Consider the following 21,079-nt stretch of genomic DNA (forward strand, 5'->3'; position numbering starts at 1 on the left):
TTCCCCCTACTTATACCTCCCGAGGAGATCACGAATGTAAAATTAGAGAGATTAGAGCGCGCACGGAGGCTTTGACAGTCGTTCTTCCCGCGAACCATACGCTACTGGAACAGGAAAGGGAGGTAATGACAGTGGCACGTAAAGTGCCCTCCGCCACACACCGTTGGGTGGCTTGCGGAGTATAAATGTAGATGTAGATGTAGATTATTTTTGAATTGAAGTGCACCAGCGGAATCTTCTGCCTTGTGGCCGTTATGGTTCAAATGGCTCTGAGCACTATGGGACTTAACTTCTGAGGTCATCAGTCCCCAAGAACTTAGAACTAAGGACATCACACACATCCATGCCCGAGGCAGGATTCGAATCTGCGACCGTAGTGGTCGCGCTGCTCCAGACTGTAGCGCCTAGAACCGCTCGCCCACCCCGGCCGGCTGTGCTGGTCAGGTGGAGTGGAAGTTATCCTGTCGGTTGGTCCGTTGACTGTCTGTCGGTTGGGTTGTCGTCGGATTGAGAATTTGTTGGGCCGAATGCCTGTCTCACCTAAGCGAGCGTTAGTGTTTGAATTCCAGGTCGACCGTTGGTAACTTGTGAGCGCCGTTTGATGTGCTGCTTTTTCTTATTTGTCCTTGTTGTTTGTTTATGTATGGCTTCTAGTCGATTTTAAAGTGAAGTTGTTTTGCGCTTAGGGCATGAGATTGTTTGGGCCTTCAGCCCAATTTAGAGAAATTTTTTTACGATGAGGCGGTCTGCCTTTTAACATTCAAATTCTTGTTTTGAGTCTTATGTGATTGGCCTTCAGACGGTTATAATTAAGGTTGTTTTGCCCTTGAGGCGTGAGATTGAATGGCGCATTTAGCCGGAAATTAAGTTCTAAAAATAATGTTTGGCTTGCTCTGTTTTTAGTGTTTTCTTTACTCCTGTAATATTTGACAAACGAATAAAATAGTATGTTTGAGTGCAACTGACAGCCACTCATTTTGGCCCCTGTCCACAAATGAAACTATCTGTCCTGTTCTGCGCGTATAGCAGGGCATCTCATACTGTTTTCTTTCACTGGGAAATATTTAATAAAAAGTGATCGAAGTACGCGATGCAGTTCTCATCAAAACCTTGCTGGCTGCTTCCACAACATCCTTTTAGTCAGAGCCGGCTCTACCGAAAACAACCAAAAAATTGCATTCATAAAGAAAAAAAAGATCCGTCTGGCGACAGAATAATTATTATCTGCGTCCAGTTAGCTGCCCTAGCCCCATGTTTCGATCGCAAGCTTCACAACACTCCCTCCGTACTTACTCAAAGCGATAGGTGCCCCTATGACGGGAATGCTGGGACTTTGCAATAGAAATGTAAATACTATCGCCTTACGCCTTAGGTAGTGATAAACAAGCGACACAACCCTGTGAAATCCAAATACAGTGGGTCTCAAATCTCTTATATCTGAGCTGCACCCTCCAGTAGTGGCGGATAGAAGACCGTTTCGACCAGTACCGTGACGTGGTAAACTATGACATGATCTCAATTTGGAAAGAGTATTTCTGGTTTCCTTTTAACTATACAGACCGAAGAAAAATTCGAACTTCAGTCGTGCTGAAGTAGCGTCTTCGCATACTGTAAACAATTTGCGTCAACATAATCATTTAACCATCTTCAAGTTCAGCAAAACGTATTCTGATTTTTTAATTAATTAATTTTTTTCCGTGACGTAAACCGAAGATGGCAACTGTACTTCATTTATTCCTCGGAAATTTTGCCAGTCAAATTTGATGCCAGTCGATGGCATAAATTTGCGGTATGACGTTTATAGAAAATACATTTCCGACTTCGGTTTTTGCGCTAACCTGCTTCACACAATCGACCATTCGGTGTTTGAGGGCGCAGTAAACCTGGAGCGTGGCTGCTCGCCTCCCCCCCCCCCACTCCCCCGCCACCCCTCACCACCCTCACCCCAGCCGAGCAGCGAACACGCGAGGTGTCTTTGGAACGAAGTCCACGAGAGTGACAGGTCGCAGCGCGTACCTACATCACGAAGGTAAGCCTCAACTTGCTCGCTCAGCTCAGCAGGCAAACTTCGTTTCAAAACCTGTTAACTCGCAGCTGAGAGTGTACGTACTAACGAGAACTGCATATCCTACTGGAGTCTCCTATTATGAAGTATTACTGATTAACAGTACTACACCAAAATTTAAGATCAGTACTGGACATAAACGATTGTTGTTCGTAGCATTCAGTCTCTTCTGCTTAACAGTCTTCATTTCATACAACAAGTGGTGCCTTGGCAGGATTTTAATTTTGTTGTACCCCACTACAGCGGTAACAAATTAAAAGTTGGCCTATAGTTTTCCGATCACTGTAGGACAAATAACAGAAAGACTCCATAATAGCGGATTCCAGAAGATGATGCAATTCTCGTTTGTACGTACACACCTAGTTACGAGCTAACAGGTGTAGAAACGCAGTTTGTCCGCTGAGCTGAGTCAGCGAGAGCAAGTCTACCTTCGTGACGCACTCGCCACCGCCTGTGTTTCCTCGTAGGCCTCGCTAGGCACGCGGTTTCTTTGCCACGGTGCGCCTACAGCTGCATGAATGGTGTACTCTGGAGGTAATTCCTGGATAGGGACCAGTGGGGGACGATTAGGCACAGGCATCTATTTCAAGCGCGTTTTAACGTGTGTGGGAACGGAGTCATGCAAATCATTACAACTGCTCTCTATTCAATAACATCGGGTGTATTCGTTCTTCAAAATTGGGAGCAGTGTTTCAAGTGAAATTTTATTCGCTGCTTATAGGAGAAAAATCGACATGTGGCAGATGTAGAAAATGACGTAAACAAAATAGGACGAAATGTCTTGAGTACCAACTGCCCTCCCACAGAAAATGTTTTAGCAGCGTCAGGTCGACTAACTATTTATAACTCACTGAGATTTAAAATATACTAGAAAACTTGTTGCGACATCCTCATGTTTGAAAAAGGTCTCGAAGTAATTTATTAGCTCTTGACATAACGTGTGACAGTGTCGGTGTCGTGGATGTTCTACTTCCAAAATGAGCACTCGCTCATTATTATTTACTCTTTCTCCTTGCCAAGAACTCCAGTATTTTTCGTCAAACAATGCAGGAATTATCTTTTCTGAATAGACTACGCATCTCGCAGTAAACAGACGTTTCATTGTGCAAGTAGCTACGTCCTGGAATACAAATTATAAACTGTGGGCCAGTAACCAAGGAAAAAGAGAAAGTCAGCTTTCAATGGCGATTGACTGTCAGTCATGTAAGCTCCGCACAGACTTGTCAGAATTCCCACACTACCTTAATTTGGTGTGGTTGGCTCTTTGTGTTTTTAAAAAATCTCGCGAATTGTTGTCAGTTCCGAGGCTTTTGTAACTGCAGTATGAAAAATTATACTTGAGTTTTCCTGTGGAGGGCCTCTGTCATTGCCGACCGAAGTGGCCGAGCGATTCTAGGCGCTACAGTCCGGAACCGAGCGACCACTACGGTTGTAGGTTCGAATCCTGCCTCGGGCATGGATGTGTGTGATGTCCTTAGGTTAGTTAGGTTTAAGTAGCTTTAAGTTCTAGGCGACTGATGACCTCAGAAGTTAAGTCCCATAGTGCTCAGAGTTATTTGAACCATTTTTTAGCCTTTGTCATTGTACACTGTACGCGTCGTGTTTTATTTAGTTAAAAAAAAGAGAGAGAGAAAGAGAGAGAGAGAGAGAGAGAGAGAAAGAGAAAGAGAGCAGGCAGCTGAGAAGAAAACCTGCGACGGGATAGGCAGGGAGAGGGGAGGAAACAGACCCATTTCTAACCACGCCCCCTTCTGCGCAGCGCAAGTTCGTGAAATGTGTCACTGGTCGTCCTCAAATACTGTACCTTGCTAATAGGTTTGAATGTAAGCCTTCTGTATCATTGTTCACCGGTAATGGACTCAGACTTTAATTTTTTAGTTAGAGCTCCAGTGACAAAAGGAAAAATTCAACTGAAATCTGAATGCAGGGATCACGTTAAATGCAAGAAACAGACGAGAGAATCGTACCATTGACTACGTTTTAACTGAATAAAATGAAACGCACGTCAGAAATATAGAAATACACATTTCAGTAATTTCGGGCAGAATTCGACCGACATTATTTCAGAAGTATCAGTGCACGGAAGATGTCAGGCGATTCAGTCACCGTTAATAATTTTCACGTAGCGGCATTCATGAAAGGGTTTTTTGAACAGCGCGTATGCGTATCTGTAGAGCACGTCACTGAAATAGCAGACACATTCCTGCTGCTCGCATTCTTCTCAGCTGCGGACACCGTCCTAGAATGCGGAAATTCCCATCGCTGCTGGCGGGGTGGTGGGAGGAGGGAGTGAGGGGACGGTGGACGATTTTCTTCAAGGTCACGCGCTTCTGCGCTTGTACGTTCTATTGATCTGGACGGGGCAGAACAATACTATAAATTTTTTTAAAAATGTAAAAGCGTTTAAAATCACTACCTCACTTCCATTCACCATGACGGTAATAGCATTTCCGATTTTCGACGCGACTCGATTACGCCTAAATTATAAGAAAGTACTGGCTGATTTTATGGTAATTTGCTATGTTCTTTCCACAGTAACAATTCCTGAAATATTTTGTTTTGTGAGAATTAGATACAGGATAAAATTCGGTATGTCAGTTGTCTGACACTGTTCCATTCGGTATCAAATATTTTGTAAAAGTAAACAGATTATAGCTGCAGCGTAGAAGAGACTAAATAGTACATTTTCTGAAACGTAATAGCTGACAGAAAGAATTCGCAATACCAAAAAATAAATAGTGTTGAGTAATGACATTCCGGAAATTTATTTTGCTAGGTAACATACTTAAGTGATTACCATCACAAGATCACATGTTAATTTTAGTGCGAGATTAGCCATTGTAAATGTGAAATGCTGGTGCATTAGTAACCGGTGTAATTGCCAGTAGTCCGTTCGGTGTGGCCGTGCGGTTCTAGGCGCTTCAGTCTGGAACTGCGTGACCGCTGCGGTCGCAGGTTCGAATCCTGCCTCGGGCATGGATGTGTGTGATGTCCATAGGTTAGTTAGGTTTAAGAAGTTCTAAGTCTAGGGGACTGATGACCTCTGGTGTGAAGCCGCATAGTGCTTAGAGCCATTTGAACCATTTGCACCAAAAATGACGATGCAGGTAAGTCATCAAGTGGTGATCTTCCTCTCTCGCTGGAACCGCGCCTGCTTTAGCTTTAAAACAGGAAAAGCTGGAGTATCACATCCAGCTGAGTGAAAAAACTGGTGACTTTGAACAACATTTGGGAAACATCTGTGCACCCCTATCTGAAGGACCACTAAGTCACTGAAAATGTCCAGGTGTCCATGAAACACAGTTTCTTCAATATCTTTCAGTATCAGTGACTCGCTGCTTTCACCTACGTGGAAGCAGCTAAGCATCCTGTATGTGTGTGGAGAGGGGAATGCGAACGCTCTCGGAGTCGCTGGTAGTTTCCAACGCCGTTGAGAGACAGAGAGAGAGACGGACAGAGAGAGAGAAAGACACTGCTACGTCCAGTGTTACACTATCATATTCCTTTGACAAACAAATATCATCATATATTCGTCAAGTTTCATTGACAAAGTTCTTTGACGTGGCGCTAAAAATGGGGTATTACACCGTCGTCATATTTTTCGTCAAATTTCAAGATGGCGGACAAGAATGCGCTGCAGTTTCTAATAGCTCAATTGCATTGTGTGCGTATTTGGAAAAGAAGCGGCGGAAGAAAAGGAAACATGCTTTAATGAAGCCATAGGTATTACGCAGAGATAGTAAAAGCATTCAGAGAAATTTGTTACGAGAGATGCAAGTGGAGGAAGTCAGAATGGATGAGAAGGTATTTCAGTATTTGCTCAGTTACGTGGCGTCTCCTATCACAAAACACAATACTCTCTTGAGAAATGCTATAGGTGCAGAAGACAGGCAAACTGTGACACAGCGATTTCCAAACACAGGAGAATGCTTATCTAGTTTACAATAAAACACTCGAGTATCACATCGCACATAAACCAACATAATTCCAGAACCGTGTGAAGCGATTTATATAGCACCGAAGGGGGCATGTGTGAAGATAAATAAATGTTTAGTACACTATATCGGCAATAAGATATATTATTATTTTTGAGTAATTTAATTAGGGGAATAGTGTTTCAGCAACTACAAAATTAATAGTAAGTACGAAATAGATGCGCTTTTTAATATGTGGCACCCAAAATTCAAAAGTAAACAAAGGAAAATGGATAGCTAAGAAAGAATTTTTTTTGTTTTAGACTGTGACCTCATCCTCTATTCTGGCTTGCTGAAAAGCTACTTGGATGTTTCCAGATGTAGATGTGGATGGCTGTAGCTGTACGTATGGACATGAAGTCGCCCCAAGTATGTTCTACCTGCCCAACGGCTCACAGTTACTATTATGCCTTATGCCTGCTCACCCCCCCCCCCTCCTTGTAGAAGCAAGTTTATTAAAAAAAGGAGTCAAGGAACACACCAATTTTGAAGCCATGTTTACAAACAAAATAAAAGACGTCAGATAGCTGTAGCGACACCAGCGCTCCAAGCGGTTACATTTCACATTGCAGGCCCTGGATTCGATCATATTTATTTGGCGACAGGAGAGATTTGACGAAGTTCCCTATTACACCATCAAATTTCTTTGACATAAGTATTAGACTTATCAACTTTGACAAAGAAATATGATAGTGTAATACCGGCCTACACGAAGGACAATTCTGCACACTCGAGGGGAGCCGAAAAATTCCCATAGCAGGCGAACGACGGCGCGGCTCCTAAGCAGTACTGCTATTGGCGGTATATTGAGTAAAAAATGGTTCAAATGGCTCTGAGCACTATGGGACTCAACATCTGAGGTCATAAGTCCCCTAGAACTTAGAACTACTAAAACCTAACTAACCTAAAGACATCACACACATCCATGCCCGAGTCAGGATTCGAACCTGCGACCGTAGCAGTCGCGCGGTTCCGGACTGAAGCGCCTAGAACCGCTCGGTCACCGCGGCTGGCGGTATACTGAGTAGCAGGGGTGTACAGACTTTGTAGTGCCACAGGCCGCAAACCTGCCTGTAACGTTATTTGTTAGAGAAATATTTACTTAAAAAAAAACAGCTCACACGACCTATTACTGGGTGATTTAAAAAGAAAGAACAGATTTCAACTATGAAAGAAGGAAACACGCCGCACTGAGTGGCCACGCGGTTTGAGGCGCCATGTCACGGATTGCGCGGCCCCTCCCGCCGGAGGTTCGAGTCCTCCCTGGGGCATGGGTATGTGTGTCGCTCTTAGCATAAGTTATTTCAAGTAGCGAGTAAGTCTAGGGACCTATGACCTCAGCAGTTTGGTCCCTTAGGAATTCACACACATTGCAGAAGGAAACACACCCAGTATGCCATTGGATAGAGGGAACTTTTGACACAGCTGCAGTGTTGTTTGTTTGTAGCAACATCGCGACTGCACAACAAGGGAAATCATTCTGCGTGTTGGAATTTGTGCGAAGTCACTCTATCGTTCAACTGCAACGTTCATTCCGCCACCGATTCAGCAAGGAGCCACCTCTGCACAAGCATTTTTAAGACTGGCATACAAATTTCTTGGTAGTTCGTCGCATATGCAAAGAGAAGACCACTGGTCGGCCACGCACGGCTGATGAAAATTTCGACCGTATCCGAGATGCGTTCACGCGGAACCCTCGGAGATGGCAAGACGGGCAGACCAGGATCTTCAGTTTCCTCTTACAGCGGTATGGTGCGTTCTTAAACGACCCCTGCGTATTTAGCAGTTACTGGAGTAATTGCGTCCCGGCGGCCATAGCTGAAGGTAAAATTTTGCGTCTCAGTTCTCCCAGATACGGCGGAGGACACTTCTTCCGAACGACTCATCTTTTCTGACGAATCGGGTGAAGTAAACGGCCATTTGAAACGTCCCCTTAGAAAAATTGTACATGACTGTGCTTAAACTGACACACAATATTTTTTTAGCGCAACGCAATCTGACTTTCAGATATCCCTACAAAGGAATGGCCCTGACTAACATTAACCTGTACCTTTCACAAATCACTTACCTCACAAAAATCTTCGTTACTCAAGCTACTGCAATACAGCGAGCGCCACTACTGCCAGCTAAATAAAAGATTCAAACTACAGAATGCACTAACTACTGATAGGCATAGTTAGCAATTGAAAGATGTTAATAGAGAACAAACAATGTATTTACCTTAACATCATAATATATATAGAGTTCATGACATCCAGTTTTACAAATTTCAAAACTCCGCCATCTCTCTCCCCACATCCACCACTGCTGGCGGCTCACCTCCAACTGCGCAACGCTACGCGCTGTTCACATCCAGCTCCCGCTGCCCAACACTACAATGGCAGACAACAATGCAAACTGGACACAGACTGCACACAGCACAGCCAGTGATTTTCATACAGAACGCTATGTAACGTTGCCAATAAGAAAACATAAACAGCCTACTTACACATTATGGATTTAGGGGTCAACAAATCCTGGTGTCGTCGTCGAAAACGAAAGAGATTCACCGAAAATGAAGGTGTCTTGTGCCGTTTCTGTACACACACTTTGTCGATCTTCCGTTTTGGCGGAGAAACTGTGACAGGACGTCATACACGGACATGCTGCAGAAATGATTGTTTCATAAACTTCACGAAGATTCAAATGATTTCATTTTAATGCATGACGACGCCCCTCCCTACTTCATCTTAAGGCTGGACAACAAGATTTAGTTCATTGCTTTTGGCCTTCAAGGTGACCAGGGCTCAAACCTTGGGGTTTTTCCTGTGGGGGTACATAGAACACGCAGTCTTTGTCACAACTGTGGCAGATACTCTTCAAGTGCTGAGAAATCGAGCTGCTGAAGCTATCGTTTCCATAAACAAGGACATGTTGATTCGTGTGTGGAATGAAATTGTAAGACGACCGGGGGTACAAATGGGTGGGGAACCTTATGACTGGCGCTGCAGTTCGGAACCGCGGGACTGCTACGGTCGCAGGTTCGAATCCTGCCTCGGGCATGGGTGTGTGTGATATCCTTAGGTTAGTTAGGTTTAAGTAGTTCTAAGTTCTAGGGGACTTATGACCTAAGATGTTGAGTCCCATAGTGCTCAGAGCCATTTTTTGAACCTTATGATGGTTGTCGTTCCTTGACCGTGCGCCCTGTCCACACCACGTACCTGATAATCCCGCGGCGGTCGTACTGTTCTGCTCCACACTGCTGCTGGCTTGCTTGAGATTATCCATCGTAATACGCAAGCGAGTTAGGGGAGCCACTCAACGTCAAAACACAACACTGTTCTACGTCTGGTATGAACAACTATATTCTGAGACGATAAAAGAAAGTCGCAGGTTGCACTGTTCACATTTAAATTCATAAGTGTTTATCCCAATTAATGGATGATTACCAGTCCTCAATATCATTCAGAATAGCGTACGCGTAACCGACACGACGTGGGTGATTGTTGATGATGCGAAAGCCGAATAATCGAACGAAAGTTCTTACGTTCGCCAGGCACTCACAGGCTTCTTTTGGTACCAGTCCTCCTTCACACTTGTAATGATACAACATTGTCCACAAAGTTCAATTTTTGTCAGTTGTACGAGCGTGCGCGTAACCGTCGCGGCGCGGTTGATTGTTGATAATGCGGAAACGCGATGATCGAACGCACGTCCTCACGCTCGATACAAGTCACTGGCACTTAAATGCTCTCTTTGTGGTAAATAGTATTAGTGATTCACATTAGTTCACTCTTGGAGACCGAACACGGCGTGGATGATTGATACAGTACGGTACGACACGCAACGAGAGGATACACAAATACGCGGCACTGCTCATTTTTTTAATTACTTCTTGACGCACTTTCCTCTGAATCATTTCCTTCTTCCATCACTTTACTGTAATAGCACTTGCAGCAACACTTTAACTTCCATACTAATAGTGCCTCTCACACGCAGAGCTACCCACAACACAACATAAGTTTGGTGTCCCGCGCTCGACTCTGCAGACGCGGCTGCAAAGATACTCCGCAACCAAGCCAGCGATATGACAATACGCTTACAAAATGGTCTACCGTTTCGATATTTCTCGTGCAACGCTTGGTATTTTTCAAAGACCTTGTAAAAAATACCTAGACTCACTGATGGCGCTGCAGTCGCGGGATAATTTGAACCTTCGGCTGGACGCCATTATAGTGGTTGTAGTCTGATGTGTTGTGTAGTATTGTTGTTTATGAAGACCCTGATTCAACGTTGTATATTTGTTGGGGCGTACAGACAGTATTTGTTACTCGTAATTCTACTGTCTGTACATTCCGATCAAAAGAAGTACAATGGTTGTTGTGCAGCGATTAATTGTACAAATAAATTCGAGAAAGGAACGAATATTACATTTCACAGGTATGTGAATATTTTAAGTTGTTTTGTATGTCAGTGCGCTTGCTTAATAAATGTTTTTGTAACACGGTATTAGCATCATGTCTGTGCATCTATTTGCAGGTTTCCTTTCTCAAAACCAGAGCTGTTACAAAAATGGTTCACGCTGTCAGGAAGCAAGATTTCCGACCGACAGAATACCATTTTACATGTTCTGATCATTTTGAAGAAAGTTGGCTTATCGGTAGTGTTTTCATGGTCTAGGTTAGGTTGAAACTTCATAATTTGGTCGTGAGTTGACAAAGCACTATGCCATATATAACGCACTTCTCGTCATAAAATCTAAAGCAAGGTAGAGTCAGAAAATATCTATTAATATAGTGGGCAAATCTTCGAGTATTTTGATGCATTTTGCGTACATCTATCGTAAATGAACTACGAAAAATGCTAGGGGCCCAGTACATAACTTTTAGCTACGGCAGATTCCATGTAGTACGTATGATAAATTCATGAACAGAGACTAGTTGCTGTTTGTTCATAAATTAAAAAGTACATTGTAGTAACGTATTTAAATGAGGCATTATGTTTGCGACCTAACTCAAGGGAAGGCATTTTATAACCAAAAGCGATGTATAAACATTCGAACTCCGCGCGTCAGTTTACCACTCTAATGGCCGCCGCCCAGCTATTCAATTTGTCCGCTCTTCACAGTCGACCACTCTTGCGGTTGTGGGGGCCTGGTATTTATGTTGAGTGTATGGTATAGTGACTGCGCACACCAAAAGTCTGAGTCTTCTTCCATCCAGTGACACGCGCAATGTGTTTCCATCTTTCGTAGTTTGTCTGTAATAAACAACTGAAATCTGATATTCCTTTTTGAATCGTCCTGTACATTGCTGGTGTAAACTCGTTCCCGATCGCACCGTTCAGTGCAACTGTTAAAAACCCGTCCGTGTTCTCATATTCACCTACTATTGAAGTCGGTATGGGGTCACCGTGATCAGAGTGTGAATCAGTGGAGAAATGTCGCCTGTTCTGACGTATCGCGTTTCTCGTTTATGCACTTAGTGGTCAGAAACGTAGTCATGCAGACAAAAGGCTACTCGAACATGGTCCGCATAACCAAGGCAGTCTGTTAGAGACAGTATAATTGTGTGAGGGACATTAACCTGGCTTTACAAGGGATCTGTGGTAATAAGCAAAGGCACAATGACAGCTCTACTATGTGGTCATTATTGCGAGCCATATCTACATCCCTTTACGCGCAATGCCTTCCTCGAAGTAGATGGCTTCATCCAATAGAAGAAATGTTCGTATTACGTATGGCCATAATGATGTTACAGTGGTTTGATGAGCGTGATAGTGAACTCACTCTGATGTCTTGGCCATCAAAGTCGACTGTTCAGAAACCAGTGGAGCCCATGAACCACTGGGCAGTAAGTTACGGGAACTGCCTGACCTCTGAGCAGGTGTCTGGTGCCACATACATCTGGTGCCACATGCCGCCGGAAACCGAAACCAAAGACTTTCGAATGCTTTACAGGCACAGTCGCATCCGTATACCTTAACCATTTGTTCATAGTTTGTTGTAATAGTGTAAGTGAAACTTGATGATGACACAAGAGACAAAGGTCCACTTAAAAGTGTGAAATAATGGGACTTTATCGTTAGGGAAATTAACCTTACATGCAGTGTTACGATATGCTGGAGTCAATCGAGCAAATAAAGAATGGTGTTGAAAGCCGACGCACGGCCAGGAACCGTCAAGGAAGGCCAACGACTTTACGTGTGTCTATTGCTAATGGCTGGCGGATGCTACTCGGCCGAAAGCACGGTGCTCTAGTTGCGCGGCGCAACGTTGAAGGCGCCCGCTTTCGTCACTCCTACCCACTGTCCATGCCAATGATCTGCGCAATACGGAGCCAGCGCAAACGCAAGCTTAGGAGTTCGTAGTGCGTTTCGGTGACATCAAACATCTGCTTCCATTAAACGTAAGTCTCTCAGCAAAAGTGATAACGCTTATTGGAGATTCCTGCTTGTTAAACGACTTTTCTGTCGCTGACTGGAAGAAACTGATATTAATCTTAAAAGACAGACATTTTAAATGAAAACAGACCTTCACAATACATACATTTCCCACGGAGAACATTTCTACATTTACGCACATACTCCGCAAGCCACAGTATGGTGTACGGCGAATTGATCTTCCTTATGTTTTATACACGCAGAAATTGCTATATTTATTGATATGTAGCGAAAGTTTACTTTATAAATTCTTTTCCTTTGCTGTTTGGAACTCATACTGGCTTCATTGGTTGGTAGTTAACTTTGGTGTTATTTAGCTCTGCAATACTCTGTGCATTTTGTAACATTATGTGATTGTCTTATCATTTTAAATCATTCACTAATCGAGCAGTCGCTCGGTAACAGCTACAGTTAGCAAATAATGTTGCGAGAATGTAAAAGGTGAACGACCTGTGACGTAACTTGTTTATTGTCGAAGCGCCGTCAGAGATGCAGTGAGTTATTGACTTTGAAAACCGCGGCGCGAAAAACGGACAGAAGAAGAACACTTTTACACTTTTTTTTTTTTTTTTTTTTTTTTTTTTTTTTTTTGGAGGTACGAGATATTCTCGATGAACAGTTACTCATTCTTCTCTTGTCTCTTGTAACTTGTGTCGGACGCGCATGTCTTGCCGCCGTATTATTATAGTTAAAAATAATATTATTTTAGTGTAAAGTAAAAGTGCAATACTGCATAGCAGTAAATTTATTGTGCGACGTGTATGTGAAAACGTCAAAGGAATTATCTTCATTACGAGAAGAGAAGTGCCAGTCAAAACGGAATCCATGTTAAATACTTCATTGCAGTGTAAGTTCATCTATTAATTGCCATAAATTCAGAGTTAAATGGAACTGGTGTATGGACTATTTATTTAATATAGAATCTATGTCTCACTCCTTCATGAAGTTATTTAATTTTCTTTATGTTTCTGCCAAATAGAGAGTTCACAGTCACGAATTCTTTCGTCGAAATCGGACGAAAGTTGCATGCGGCGAAATATTTTCTCCGCGCCATATTCTATTGGTAAATGCATGATAAACTACGGTCCCTTAAGAAATTCATGTTGAGCTATCCAAAAATAATTATATTTTGAATAGGCATTTACTCTCCTCTGCAATGCAGCTTCCGACTGATCAGACGATCCAACAAGAACAGCCGCACACTGTCAGCGTTCGCAAATATATTTCCACCGCTGATTATAGCTATATGTTACAGCACAAAAGTAAACATATTGTTATAATTAGCGACTACAAACGGGGACATTTATAACTGTATGTTTATGTATACACATTACGTAAACATATCGTTATAATTGGCGCCTGAACAGGGACTTGAATTTAAAAAAAAATATACTCAAAGGAATAAAAATTTATATAAGATACGCATTGTGGGAATATTCATAAATAATTGTAGCTAATCTTGTGCTTTTTATTTGTTACATGACATCAAACGCCATCCAATAAAATTTCCATTGAGCGAAAGAAACGAGATATTCAGAGAAAATTATGGAAGAGAGATTTTTTTTTGGAACAGAATTTGTGCGAAAATCTAGTTGCAACGCCCAAGGCAGTCATCAGTAACGTAAGTTAAAATTTAGTTAGCCGTAGCCAAGCTTCCTTAATTTCAGCCGACATTAATCAATTTGTGACGATCTTTATTAGTTGCAGTAAAATTTGCTTTGAATTCAGTAGATTGCATTTAGTAGATTAGAAATTTCTTCAAGTATTGTTTAAATTCCATTGTTGTGTATTGCATATCATTTGTTTTTAAATGTCCGCTGCCTGTTCACGGAGCTGACCAGCCTTAGTTTTCATTTATTTTGAAGAGTGTGCAGCCATACTTTCTTTACGGTCCAGAATAGTCTCTTGTTCTCGTGACGTGCATCTGCCGACATTCCGATCTTGTGACGTAGCAGTGACAACCGACTCGCAACCGATAAATTACATCTCTGTCGACAGCTGACGGCCGTAGCTCAAACGAACTTCATTGACTTACTGTTTGTAAATAAGTGAGCTATGGCAGACGATAAAATGTCATTACTAGATTCAAATGAACGGAATGAAACGAGTGAAGTGTCGCGTCGCTTACGGTCCCGCATGGTAATTAGTAGGGCTGAGACACCAATTGAAACAATTGTAGAAAGTGAAGTGGGAAATCTTAAGGACTTTGGTGCCTCACACCATAATGTTACCGGTACTGAACTAGACAATGCCAACATAGTTTCTGCCACTAGTAGTCGTAGCCATATACCGGTTACAAGGGAGGCAGGTGAAAGCAATTCAGGGGTAGTGACAGAAGATGTATTCAAACAGCTACTGAGTCAAATGAGTCAAATGATGCAGGACGGAAATCGCCAAATGGTGAATTCCATTAAAAATGATTTGAAAGACGAAAATAGACAAATTTTAGCCTCACTTGAAGATGATTTGAAAGACGAAAATAGACAAATGTTAGCCTCACTTGAAGATAAACTTTCTACAGTAAGCGAAGAAATAAAAACTGTTAGAGAAAACGTAGCCAAAGAAGTAGCAAAGCAAGTTAAGGATGCTGTTTCTCAAATGCGAAGTGGAATAATTTTCGAACTGAATGACACTTAGCTACCATGCAAAGCGAGACAGCTGACATCCGAAACGCAACCAAGAATCTTGACTCCACCGTAACCACGGTTAATCACAGATTAGACAGAGTAACTACGCAGGTAGAAAAACTAACTGAGGGAATGTCAAACTTGACTCTGGAAACGGAAACGAAAGTAAAGGAGAGGCTAGATAGTCATGAGAGAGAATTTAGAGAAAAGTATGAGAACTGGATTGCTGGAAAGGACAAATTTGTCGAAGATAAAATTAACAAAGACCTAGTAGAGACTGTGAAAGCAACCACTCTTGGTATCTTGTCAGCTCCTGGAAGCTCCGGAGATACCGTAATGTCTGAACTCGGTAGCATTAGGCGTACCCTTCAGCAAGAATTACCAAATTGGAAGCAAGAGGTAACGGAACAGCTAAATAACCTGAAGGCACAAGTGAGTAGTAGTTCCCGAATACAGAGACCGAATTATCCTAACTCTTTAGCCTCAAAGGAAGAAGATGAATTATTTCGGCAATTCCGAATACCTGTTGTATCTAATGAACACACTTCACCACCACATATTCCAGTTAGTCACCGAAATCAAGAATCTGACTCAGTAGTAAAAATAATGAAGGAAGAAAGCATGATAAAGCATCGAGTTTTTCAAACCTTTAACCCAGAAAAACGAAATATCCACCCAATTGTCTTTCTTCGTGGATTCTCCGGCATTTTTCCAAATTCGTGGACTGATAGACAGCGTATCCAATTTGTTACCGGATATATAGGTGGCGAATCGGCAATATGGGGAACAGAAATGGTTGATAAGTGTCGAACATATGAGGAGTTTGAGCACTGTTTCCTCAGCAAATTTTGGAGCGAAGGTGTTCAGAAGCGCCTTCGTAAAGAAGTCTATAATGCAGAACAATTTGACCCCACGAATAGTAGCCTGAGAATGTACTTCGAAAAATATCTTGGCAAAATTAGGTATTGGAATAACCCTATCAATAGTAAAGATGTAATTATGATTCTCAAGTCTAAATTACCCATTTCGATTCGTGAAAAGCTGATAGCCATACCAGATGATGATCCAGATACCTTTCTTTCAATATTAGATTCCCTAGACCTGATCTATGAGGACATGAGAGCTAACAAACCGCGGAATACTCCGCACAATTCTTGGCCACAACATTACGACAGTAACGGCTATGAAAAGCCATGGAACGGTTCAAAAAATAGTAACGATTGGCAAAACGGAAATAAAGGCAGTGGGTATCCGCACAAAAGGAATAGACATAATCAACACAACCGATTCAATCCCGTGTATAACACGACTGGTAACCAGTACGGCAATCAATCGTACAAGCAGAAGTTTGGAAACGGTTTCAGTCAAAAAGGTTGGCAACAGCAGAGCGGATCGCAATGGAATGCACCGTACTCGCGCAGCCAACACTCAGATTACGGGCAGCAACAAACAGCTGATAACGCCCACTCATACCAATACAACTCCGCGCCTAGTAAAAATCAAGCGCAGGGAATGTACAGAAACACACAGTTTAACGGCAAACCACAGTGTGAAGGTGGATTTCACAGTAACAATTCCGGAAATCATAATAGTAATAAAAATCATCAGACCCCGCGAAGGCATTACAATCCCCCTGTATTTTTCGCAAACGCGGAAGACAGTAACACGTATTGGACACCAGAACAAACGCAGCAACATTTTGACACGAGGTTTGTGCATAACAGTAATTTTGTTCCTCAGTGTTCTCACAATGTCAGATTGGTCGAACTTTCTAATGATGAAGGCCAATCAAAACCACACAAGCAGGAAAACTAAGTCCAGCATCTGAAAGCTCCCTAAGTGATGCTGTGAGACAGAATGGGGGCTACCACTTCGACGGAGAGACTAACCATGACGTACTTGTACTGAGATACAATGACGGGATTGACATGAGACAAGAATTATTACAAGAGAAAGAGACAACTGACGGTGATGGACCGATAGATGACCAAGTGCAAGCTATGACAAAACTTCCTATAGCCGGAATTTTGACGACTGTAATCCTAGATACAGGTGCAAATATTAATGCTATGTCCTTATGTTTCTATAAGCAAATTAGTACATTAATTAAAATTCCAACATTACCCGTCCAAGGATGTTCAATAACAGGAGCCATCGGCTCCCAGACACAAAAGGTCAGTATACAAGCTTGGGTACCACTGGAGATTCAATCAATACCCATAAAATGTATTTTCCTCGTTGTCAAGAATTTGGCAGTGCCATGTCTCTTGGGAATGGATTTTCTACGACGATATAGAGCCCGAATAGATCTTTATATAGGCATTTGCACACTGTTAGTACAGCAAACAGAAGTTGCACTGGAGTTAGTGAAAGAAAGAGTAAAAAACTTTGGCACTTGAAATAGCATTAGATTACAAAGGATAGGCAGAAAACCTTGTCGTAATCATTTCAATTTGTTTTATGGTAACTGTGATACATTTAATGATACAATAACAGTCAGTGACTTACCCTCTCAGCAGGAAATTACCAATAAGACTACAGAATCAACAGAGTTATCCGAACCTCAGCGACAGGAATTATTCAGTTTGTTGTCACACTATATCAACGTGTTTTCAAAACGACCCGGTATTATAAAAGACTATGAATATACTATGGAAGTGGTGCCGCACCAAACTTTCTGTCGCACGACATATCCCATACCGTATGCAAGAAGAGAAGCAGTTCGTAATGAAATTAAGAAAATGTTGAACTGGAAAGTCATAGAGTATTCTAATTCACCATATAGTAGCCCGTTGTTGACGATTTTGAAACAGGATAACACCGTACGACTCGTACTTGACGCACGAAACATAAATAAAATTGTTGTGCCAGTACAAACGAGACCTGAAGCGATTGAAGAACACCTCCCGAGATTTTATGGAGTTAAATATTTGAGTAGCATAGTTTTGAAAATGTCATTTTGGCAAGTGAGACTAAATCCTAACTCACGAAAATATACGGCATTTATCTTCGCCGGCAGATCCTATCAATTTCAGGTCATGCCTTTTGGATTGAATGTTAGTTCTGGAGTATTCATCTCCGCCTTAGATCATGTTCTTGGTCCAGATCTTATTGATGAAGTCACTCTCTACGTTGATGATCTTTTAATTGCTACTAAAACCTGGGAAGGCCACGTTGAACTAATACAGAAAGTGTTTCAGCGATTCCTGGAATACGGAGTCACTGCCAACTTGCAAAAGTCACACTTTGGCCGAGCCGAAATCAAATTCTTAGGACACGTCATTTCATCTGACGGAATCCGTCCTGATCCGGCTAAGCTAAGTGCAATTAAAAATTTTCCTGTCCCATCTTCAAAACGACAACTTAAAGGTTATCTTGGACTCGCTTCATTCTTCAGAAGATTTTTACCAAAGCAAGTAATGAACAACCCTGATTTATTGAAATTGTTAAAGAAAAATACTCAGTGGAATTGGACTGACGACTGTCAAAAGGCATTCCTCGATATCAAAGAAGCTTTGTTAAATAGCAACATTCTTTATCATCCAGATATGGATAAGGAATTTTGTGTGTCATCTGACGCAAGTTTTCAGGGATTAGGTGCATGTCTCTTCCAGATCCATGAAACCAATGGAAAACCAGACATCAGAGTAATTCGTTTTGCTAGTAGGGTTCTTACAGAAACTGAACGATCCTATTCTGTTACTGAGTTGGAAGCTCTTGCAGTAGTTTGGGCTTTCAAGAGATTCAACTACTACATTAATGGCAAGAAAATCAAAGTCTATTCTGATCATCAGGCTCTTAGTTTTCTTCTGACGTGTAAACTCCTACATCCTCGCTTAACGAGGTGGTGTCTTTTCTTACAGGAATTGTTGTTGCTGTTGTTGTTGTGGTCTTCAGTCCTGAGACTGGTTTGATGCAGCTCCCCATGCTACTCTATCCTGTGCAAGCTTCTTCATCTCCCAGTACCTACTGCAACCTACATCCTTCTGAATCTGCTTAGTGTATTGATCTCTTGGTCTCCCTCTACGATTTTTACCCTCCACGCTGCCCTCCAATGCTAAATTTGTGATCCCTCGATGCCTCAGAACATGTCCTACCAACCGATCCCTTCTTCTATTCAAGTTGTGCCACAAACTTCTCTTCTCTCCAATCCTATTCAATACCTCCTCATTAGTTACGTGATCTACCCACCTTATCTTCAGCATTCTTCTGTAGCACCACATTTCGAAAGCTTCTATTCTCTTCTTGTCCAAACTAGTTATCGTCCATGTCTCACTTCCATACATGGCTACACTCCATACAAATACTTTCAGAAACGACTTCCTGACACCTAAATCTATATTCGATGTTAACAAATTTCTCTTCTTGAGAAACGCTTTCCTTGCCATTGCCAGTCTACATTTTATATCCTCTCTACTTCGATCATCATCAGTTATTTTGCTCCCCAAATAGCAGAACTCCTTTACTACTTTAAGTGTCTCATTTCCTAATCTAATTCCCTCAGCATCACCCGACTTAATTTGACTACATTCCATTATCCTCGTTTTGCTTTTGTTGATGTTCATCTTATATCCTCCTTTCAAGACACTGTCCATTCCGTTCAACTGCTCTTCCAAGTCCTTTGCTGTCTCTGACAGAATTACAATGTCATCGGCAAACCTCAAAGTTTTTACTTCTTCTCCATGAATTTTAATACCTACTCCGAATTTTTCTTTTGTTTCCTTTACTGCTTGCTCAATATACAGATTGAATAACATCGGGGAGAGGCTACAACCCTGTCTCACTCCTTTCCCAACCACTGCTTCCCTTTCATGCCCCTCGACTCTTATAACTGCCATCTGGTTTCTGTACAAATTGTAAATAGCCTTTCGCTCCCTGTATTTTACCCCTGCCACCTTCAGAATTTGAAAGAGAGTATTCCAGTCAACATTGTCAAAAGCTTTCTCTAAGTCTACAAATGCTAGAAATGTAGGTTTGCCTTTTCTTAATCTTTCTCCCAAGATAAGTCGTAAGGTCAGTATTGCTTCACGTGTTCCAACATTTCTACGGAATCCAAACTGATCTTCCCCGAGGTCGGCTTCTACCAGTTTTTCCATTCGTCTGTAAAGAATTCGCGTTAGTATTTTGCAGCTGTGACTTGTTAAACTGATAGTTCGGTAACTTTCACATCTGTCAACACCTGCTTTGTTTGGGATTGGAATTATTATATTCTTCTTAAAGTCTGAGGGTATTTCGCCTGTCTCATACATCGTGCTCACCAGATAGTAGAGTTTTGTCATGACTGGCTCTCCCGAGGCCATCAGTAGTTCTAATGGAATGTTGTCTACTCCCGGGGCCTTGTTTTGACTCAGGTCTTTCAGTGCTCTGTCAAACTCTTCACACAGTATCTTATCTCCCATTTCATCTTCATCTACATCCTCTTCGATTTCCATAATATTGTCCTCAAGTACATCGCCCTTGTATAAACCCTCTATATACTCCTTCCACCTTTCTGCTTTCCCTTCTTTGCTTAGAACTGGGTTGCCATCTGAGCTCTTGATATTCATACAAGTGGTTCTCTTCTCTCCAAAGGTATCTTTAATTTTCCTGTAGGCAGTATCTATCTTATCCCTAGTGAGACAAGCCTCTACATCCTTACATTTGTCCTCTAGCCATCCCTGCTTAGCCATTTGGCACTTCCTGTCGATTTCATTTTTGAGACGTTTGTATTCCTTTTTGCCTGCTTCATTAACTGCATTTTTATATTTTCTCCTTTCATCAATTAAATTCAATATTTCTTCTGTTACCCAAGGATTTCTACTAGCCCTGGTCTTTTTACCTACTTGATCCTCTGCTGCCTTCACTACTTCATCCCTCAAAGCTACCCATTCTTCTTCTACTGTATTTCTTTCCCCCATTCCTGTCAATTGTTCCCTTATGCTCTCCCTGAAGAGAGGAGGAATATGACTTCGAAATAATCTACATAAAAGGCAAAGATAACATTATTGCGGATG

This window comes from Schistocerca cancellata, chromosome 1, assembly GCF_023864275.1.
Source record: "Schistocerca cancellata isolate TAMUIC-IGC-003103 chromosome 1, iqSchCanc2.1, whole genome shotgun sequence".
NCBI classification, from domain to species: Eukaryota; Metazoa; Arthropoda; class Insecta; order Orthoptera; family Acrididae; genus Schistocerca; species Schistocerca cancellata.